Source organism: Neovison vison, chromosome 9 (assembly GCF_020171115.1).
Source record: "Neovison vison isolate M4711 chromosome 9, ASM_NN_V1, whole genome shotgun sequence".
Lineage (NCBI taxonomy): Eukaryota > Metazoa > Chordata > Mammalia > Carnivora > Mustelidae > Neogale > Neogale vison.
Window position 1 is genome coordinate 29785855 of NC_058099.1, and position 8648 is coordinate 29794502.

The following is an 8648-nucleotide window of genomic DNA, read 5'->3' on the forward strand; positions in this document are numbered from 1 at the left end:
ACATTGTGAGTTACAGTAATACATGATATGAAGTTGCTAATTTTAAGTCACATGAACCACTTGAATGTTTTTATCCCAACTATAATGAATTTGCTGAGAAATGTTCATTAACTGGCACTGGGTTTTGGTTTTGTTTTTAGGTTGGATTTTATTTGGAAAACCTTTGGGGGCTATGTCAAAGATGATTGAAAATGTAATTAAAAAGTACTTAATATATTAGAACTGCAGTGGAAATGTGCTACTGGCTTCCAGCTCACTCCAGGACTTGGGTTTCATGAGTCATCACTCTTAAGAGTGGGAATTTTTGGCTTAGATCTTAACAGATTTTCTTGATCTTTCCCCTAACATCCTACATACAAATGTGGATGAATGAACTGATTCAAAAGAGGCATCTCTTTTAATAATTTGGTGTAAAAACAGATGGAAATCCAAAGCCAAATGATGACTTTATCCAAAAGAAGCAAGGAACAGATGGCCTAAGTATGTAGGAATGGGGTAGCTTTAGGATGTCCGAGAGATGGGAGAGGAAGACAAAGATGTAGAGTGATGCAGAGGATCTCTCATTTGTCCCCTGTTCTCTGTGTCCCGGACTCCGTATGTAATAAATTCTTTTTTTTTTTTTTTTAAGATTTTATTTTTAAGTACTCTCTACACCCAACATGGGGCTCAAACTCAAAACCCCGAGATCAAGAGTCACATGCTCCACTGATGGAGCCAGCCAGCGGCTCCTGTAATAAATTCTTCCTGTGTGTCCCACTGTCACAGAATCTTTATAGGACCAGCCTATGGAGAATGCATAGGAACTAAATAATGAATAGTCACTGTTCTAGAGAATTCATTACTTTGCTAGGACCTGCCTTCCTACTGCATTTAGAATAAATTTCAGCCCCCCTACATTACCTCCCAGGCCAGATGGAATCTTGCCCCTGTAGACTGTCTGACTTCATGTCTTATTACTACTCCTCTGTGTGTCGTCCAGGCTCTAACCATGCCAGCTTGCACTCATTTGCTTAGACTTGCTGCTCTGACTCTTACTGCAAGGCCCTTGCATGGCCATCCTCTCTATATGGAACACTTTTCCTTTGGCTGAATCTTTCCTATAATTCAGGTCTCAATTTTAACCCTTCCCAAGAGACTTTCCATCCTCTCTAAAGCAGTCTTCCCCCTTCCCGACCCCCAGGCCCATCTATCACTTACCCAGTTTGATTCTCTTCAAAGCTCTTGTCGTGACCTGAGATTCCCTTATTATTTTGGGATATTTCCCCCTCCTTCCCCCTCCCACAGGATACAAACTTCCCAATATCTGGAATCTTCTTATTCATTTATTGCTGTACACCCAGATCCTAGAACAATACCTGATGCATAGTAGGAAATGAAGGAAGGAAGGAAGGAAGGAAAGAAAAGAAGTGTGGGGAAAGGCAAGCAGGAAGGAAGGGAAGAAAAGAAAAAGAAGGTTGAAAGGGTAGAGGCGTCCACAGTGGAACTGCCTGTGGAAAAGAGGAATATTAGTAGAAGAGAAAAGGGGCGAGGGAAGAAAATTTAGGGGAGAGAGAGTACAGTCCAGATAGTGAGGGTTGGTTATGATGTACAATTCTGAACCCAGTGAAAAGAAGCTTTTTACGTGCATTCCAGGCAGAGTGAATGACAAGCATGAAAAGGAACTTTTTTACATCACCACACGGTTGCTTTTTGGGGTAGTTACGGTTTTATTTCTAGTGTGTGCATTGGGGGTTCTGTGCAGGGAGGTCCTGCGTGTTACCATCAGGTGAAGGCTGGGATTTTCCTTTCAGGCTGCAACTGCTACATCTTCAGGAATCGAGACATGAACACCATGTGTGGTGGGTCCACGGCCTCTTCTAGGACATTTAGGCCAAGAGGCTGGAAAGAAAGTGACAGAACAATCTCCACACTGTATGGGTGAACTCAGGTTAGAGGGGTGAGTGGCTCTGGGTGGTAGGAGTGGCCCTTGGCAAAATGTTACATGATTTAACACAAACCAAGAACAGAGACGTAAACCTTCCCAGAGATGAGATGTAAGGAACAGGCCACTCCTAGAGGATCATTTTTTTGGTACGTGACTTTTGGGTTATTTTATGTTGTGTTAGCATGGCTTTATTTAAATGGGAATTCTCCACAAAAAACGAGTCCTCTGCAAAACTAATAAGCTGGCAACATTTTAGACAAAGAATGGTTTTATTCAGTTTGGTTTTATTCAGAAAACGATATAAGTTCTGGCATTGTTGTGACCCCAAGACCTAGTTGCTTATACAGTTATCAGCCCATACTTTATTTTTTTAAAGATTTTATTTATTTACTTGACAGAGAGCGAGAGCACAAGCAGAGCGAACAGTAGAGGGAGAAGCAGACTCCCTGCTGAGCAGAGAGCCCGACATGGGGTTTGATCCTAGCCTGAGCCAAAGGGAGACCCTTAACCAACTGAGCCACCCAGGTCCCCCTAGAGGCCTATAGTTTAGAAATCCCAAGTCAACTAGTCTGTGTGAATTTCTTTCTGGCACCATGTTTGGGCAATTCCTCTTATCCTTCTCAACCATACTTTGCTAGCCCTAATACCTCCACAATCCACAGCCAGCCAGGGTTTACCAGATGAAGGTTGGCCTCCATCTAGCACCTCCTGCAAGGGAGTTGATGATAAAGGAGGCAGCGTTCCAGGAATCTACCCGTGGGGTGCTCTTCTTTTGAAAAAGAGGGGAAAAAACATCTAAATTTTGTTTTAAAAATTTTATTTATTTATTTGACAGAGAGAGATCACAAGTAGGCAGAGAGGCAGGCAGAGAGAGAGAGAGAGAGAGAGAGAGGAAGAGGGGAAAGCAGGCTCTCTGCTGAGCAGAGAGCCCGATGCGGGACTCGATCCCAGGACCCTGGGATCATGACCTGAGCCGAAGGCAGCGGCTTAACCCACTGAGTCACCCAGGCGCCCCCAAAACATCTAAATTTTGAAAGCTATTAAAAATAAAAAAAGAATGGTGTGTGTCTATCACATTCAAAATCATAGTTCATGTATTATTCTGCAAGGAATTATGTCAAACAAAAGTAATCATGTAAATCTAAATATAACGTTTTATCTCCATCTTAATAAATGCCTAAATCACATAAGCAATATTCATTCAGATGACTCAAGTTGTTTTATCTTAGAATGTTTTCCTAGTTTTACTGAGAAATAATTGACGTATATCACTGTATAAGTTTAAGGCATACAGCATGCTGGATTGCTTTACATATATTATGAAATAAGTACCACCATAGGTTCAGCTAACATCCATCTTGTCATATAGGCACAATAAAAAGTAAAAAAAAAAAAAAAACAAGAAAAAAAGATTTTTCCTTGTGATGATTTTCTTTTTTATAATTTCACTGAACTATTAGCTGAAACGCCCCACTTTGCAGAAACACACTCTCGTATTTGAAACAGAGAAAGCTTTGAAGAGATTGGGATCACATTATTTTTCATTTTACCGGTTAACACCAGAGGAAGAAAACCGTTCTAGCCAAATTAACCCCTACAGTCGCACTTAAACATGAATCTTCACACTAAGGCAGAGACACACATTAAAATTCACAATCAGGTCTCATACATCAAGGAGGGTGTGCTGCAAATTTGGCAGGTTAATTTCAGTGCGGGAGATGGTTATAGCAGATGAATTTAGCTGCAAATAGCAGAATCCAGTCTCCCAGGGCCTCAGGCAATAGTGATGTTTGATTTTTATCACCTAAAAAACAGTCTGGAGGGGCCAGGCTCTATAGTGCAATGGTGCCATTCAGGACCCAGATTCTGTCTCTCCTTATCTGCCGTCTTTTGCCATTGGCTATCCCTGCTTCGAATATTAAGTCCTCACAGGGTTACATTCAAAGATGGAAGAGAATGGGGTAGGAAAAAGCTTCCTCTTTGTGAAGTTCTGTTTCTTTTCAAGGAAGAACGATTTCGGGAAATCTCCCCGAGTCCTCTCCTTTTGCTTCATTGGCCGGAAAAGGGCCACGCCCTCTCTTTGACCAGCCCCAGGCCAAGGGAAACCCAATCTCAAATCCCAATCCCAAATCCCTCCCTTTTACTTGGGTGGAGGCTTTCTTTCTTGACCTCAAGCACTCTCTACCCATCACCTAACGGGCTTTTGTTAGCCAGAAAGAAGGGTGTGGAAAGCTGAGGGGTGAAATGTGAACCGTGACTGGCCAGTTTCTGGAGGGAGTGGTCAAGACTTTTAGTATTTTTTTTTTAAGATTTTATTTATTTATTTGACAGAGAGAGATCACAAGTAGGCAGAGAGGCAGGCAGAGAGAGAGAGGAGGAAGCAGGCTCCCTGCTGAGCAGAGAGCCCGATGCGGGACTCGATCCCAGGACCCCGAGATCATGACCTGAGCCGAAGGCAGCGGCTTAACCCACTGAGCCACCCAGGCGCCCCAAGACTTTTAGTATTATTTCCTGCTCTTGCCACTTTATATGATATTTAGAAATTGAAGCAACTTGGAGGTTATTTTACTTAGATGAGATGTATTTAACCAAAAAGTCACAGAGTTATGTCATAGGAGCCTTTAAAAAAAGATACTGCTACCAGATTGTTTTAGTGTCAAAAGCTGTGAGAAGCTTAACTTGTCTGATTCCTAGAGGCCCGTAAGATTTCAGTTTCTTCCCAGTATGATAGGGCATCTATCTGGGCTGCTGCACAGGAAACATCATGGAAGCAGTAAGATCGTTGTTGCTAGTTTCAAGGAAGTATAGATATTCAAACTCAAATTGGACAAGGGGATTGACCAGTTGACAACTGAAGATCAGGCTTTCTACCTATTGTTGAACTGTTCTGAATTACTGATTTGGGGCACACCAAGAGCCTTTTATTTTTTTCCAAATTCACAGTTTTAGAAAGTGGTCACATGAATGTTGATGTGCAGTATGAACTGTGCTATAAATTTCTGAAACCGGCTAATCTTATCATGTCTACCTCAGAAAGTATTTTCCCGTCTGTATTCAGTTTCATGAGAAAACTATGAAATTGAAATCATGTTTCAATTGAAATCATTGAAATTATGTTCTCCAAGAAAACTCAGCGTTCCTGGAAGTTTAGAGGTAGGTCTGACATGAATTCTAGGGAGATCCTGAAATTTACAGCAATTTCTTGAGCAGTGTTTGGCAGTTCCCTCTTTAAGAAGGGAATAAAGATGAAGATAAGAACTACAGTCAGTTCTAGAATTGCAGACTCTCCCCCACAGAAGACATCCCACAACGCAATTAATGCTAGAGACAGTAGCCTCACCAACCTGTGAGTATCAACGTGAAGGTCATATTAATACTAAGTAATGCAGTTTCCTTTGTTGACACATTCTTCCCCACCCCTTAAAATCCTCACTCGAATATTTCTTGACAACCTCCAAAAAGGTACCTTAGGTGAACATATCACATAGCATTTGCTGGCCCCGACTATCACACAGCACCTACCTTCTCTTTCCTCTCCTGTTCTGGCCCCACACTGCCTAAAACGGTCTCTCTCTTTCCCCTGCTGTGATAGTCTGTACCAAGGTTACTATTTCTGAATGCTTACTGACCATCAGTTCTGGAGGCTAAGCCAGACTCCGGCGTGACAAGAACAAATGCTAACGTCTTGGGGACAGAGGTTGATTTCCCACTGCCATGAGATCTAATAAAGATCCGGGCAACCCTGTAGGACAACTATTTTCCACATAGCAACTCAACAGTTGAGGCCGAGAAAGGTTTTTACACTCCTGTAGCGGCCCCAGCAAGAGTGGGAAACTTCTCTGGTCAAGCAGGCTTAAAGAACGATGAAGAAAAGGCTTACTGGTTACTCAGCAGCTCTTGGCATCAGGCTGCAGACAGCCAGAGCCGTGGCCTCATGGCACTGCAAGGGGGCTGAAAAGTACAGAGAGGTCCTCGGTGCATGTGAAAGGGGAGAACAGGAGTGAAACAGTATTTGGTGAATATTAGTAATACCTACTTTACAGGTCAGCGCTGGGTTCTGGGAAAAAGTGGAAACAATGACTCTCTGTTTCTGTTTTTAAGATTTTATTTATGTATTTATTTAGAGAAAGGGAGAGAGAGAGAGGGAGCAAGCAGGGGGAGGGGCAGAGGCAGAGGCAGAGGCAGAGAGAGTCTCAAGTAGACCCCACTGAGCGCAGAGCCCTACACAGGGTTCAATTTTAGGACCCTGAGATCACAGCCTGAGCCAAAATCAAGAGTCGGACATTTAACTGACGGAGCTACCCAGGGGCTCCTCTCAATCCAGTTCTGTGCTCTGTTTTGTCCCCTGATCCTCAAATCAGTACTGCTTATGTCCAGAGTCCCAGAAACTTTCTCAGGAGTAAGCCCATTGTCATTGTCTAATCCATCATTTTTTCTCTAGTAGGAGTCTCTTTCTTTTTTTTTTTTTTTCTGATTTTATTTATTTTTTTTTTGAGAGATAGAGAGAAAGAGCACAGGCAGGGGGAGTGGTGAGCAGAGGGAGAGGGAGAAGCAGCCTCCCCACTGAGCAGGGAGCCTGATGTGAGGCTCCATCCCAGGACCCTGTGATCATGACCTGAGCCGGAGGAAGTTTAACCAACTGAGTCACCCGGGCGCCCCAAGTGTTCCAACATAGTCCAAGAATGGAGGCACAAGGCTGTGCCATCTCTCCCTCTTCCTTTTTCATGACACATCGACATACAGCCTTTTGTTTCTAATCCTTCAGACAGCGTCTGATGTCTTCACTGCTGTACCGTAAGTCACGGCCCAGTACCTGGAACTCCAAAGCGTGTTAATGAGCACATGGTTGGAGGGACGGAAGAGCAGGGGGATCAGTGAATGATGGTTTCGTCTCTACCCAGAGAGGAAGCTCCAAGGGGGCCTCTTACAGCTTTTTATTTACCTTCAGAACCTCTGGCACTTCGACCCTAGTGGCAGGCCTTCTACCTTAGACACCATTTTTGCCTCTTCTTGGGGGCTCCCTTCGGACTGAGACCTTTTTTAGGATTAGCTATGGGAGTGTGACCGTTTCAGTTTAGTGGCTGAAATCCTAGCACTCGGACAACTTCAGGGATTCCTAATTAAGAAATGTGCACGTGGGAACAATAACCAGATGGAGAATGAAATACCTTTTTATTAACTGATGAGCGAGCACCCAATTGTCTGCCAGGGCAGGCATCTTGGTTAAGCCAAATTAGATAATGCTGTTTAGGCCTGGAATCTAAGGAAGGCCTGCATCCCTTCTATCACTCAAGAGGGATGGAAAGGTCGGGAACAGACCAGATGCAATTGATGCCGAAGTGCTTAGGTAGAAGGGTGAATGGCCAATCCCTGACCCAGGGCACTGCAGTGAGGAGACTGTTTGCAAAAGAGGGTATCTATCAGCTCGGACACTCTACTCCCTAGTAGGACGGGGCTTGGTAATGACCCTGGACTTGGAGTGCATGAGCAATTCCTTTTCCCTCTGGAAGCAGCTGGTAAGAAGAGTGGACAGAAGGTGTGGGAGCAGCAGAAATGGCCCCTCCCCCACAGGCCAATGAGGAAGAGGGAGGAGAACTGGCTGGAGATATTCCGTCACCTCCCCCACCCCTTCCATGCTTAGCTCTTTCCTCTTTTGAATGCCATCTTCGCTTTCCCCTTTGCCCAAACCCTTAAGGAGATCACATCCATTCCCCTCACGAGAGACTGTCTCCAGAACTCCAATCTAGGCTAAGGTCCTCACCCTACTACACCTGTTTGTGAGAGAGACAAATGCAAAGTATAGGCTTATTACTGTGTTTTTTGTCAAGTCCTTTAAAACCGAAAACCAAAAACCAAAACCAAAACAAAACTTACTATACATTAACACTGGTCTATGGATACACTTTCCTTTTATTTTTTTTTAACATACCTTTAAATTTATTTTCCAGAGAGAGAGAGAGAGAACACAAGCAGGGGGAGCAGCAGGCAGAGGGAGAAGCAGGCTCCCCGCTGAGCAAGGAACCTGATGAGGGACTTGAGCCATCATGACCTGAGCTGAAGGCAGACACTTAACAACTGAGCCAACCAGGCATCCCATGGATACACCTTCTTTTGCCTGTACATGGATTTCCGATCAAGCGGCTCGCCATGAAAGTTCTCGGGAGCCTTACCACACAGAATAGCCTGCAGCTAGATTCTGCAGCTGAGCTAAGGCCCCCACCTCCTTAACATGTTTGCCACGAAAATAATAAAAAGTTCTCCCATCATCATAATTTAAAAAAGTAATTTTGGGGAAAAAAGACTGTGAAAGTTTGGCCATGATAGAGGCAGAACGACGGGAAAGACTCTGGACGGGGCAGAGTTAGTACTTCCCTGCCTGGCTTTTTATCTCAACCTCTCCCACCCTCTCCCAATCATATGCCATGATTTCCCTCATTCATTCACCTTCTCTTCTGCCAGCCTGAGTAAGTGTGAAGGGTCTTTGTCTGTGCCTTAAGCACCAACCTATTTAGGTAGCTGTTAGTTAACATTGATCTAACTCGGTTTCCATCTGATTGTGTGGCTTATCTAATAGTCCCGTCAATAAAATTTTAGAATAGAAAAATAGAGAGCAAATGCCTCAAAGCATTCTCATAACTACAGAAACTTTCCAAGAGAGAAAAAAAACTGAAGCAGCTGAAAGACAAGAATGTATAGACAGGGGCACCTGTGTGGCTCCGTGGGT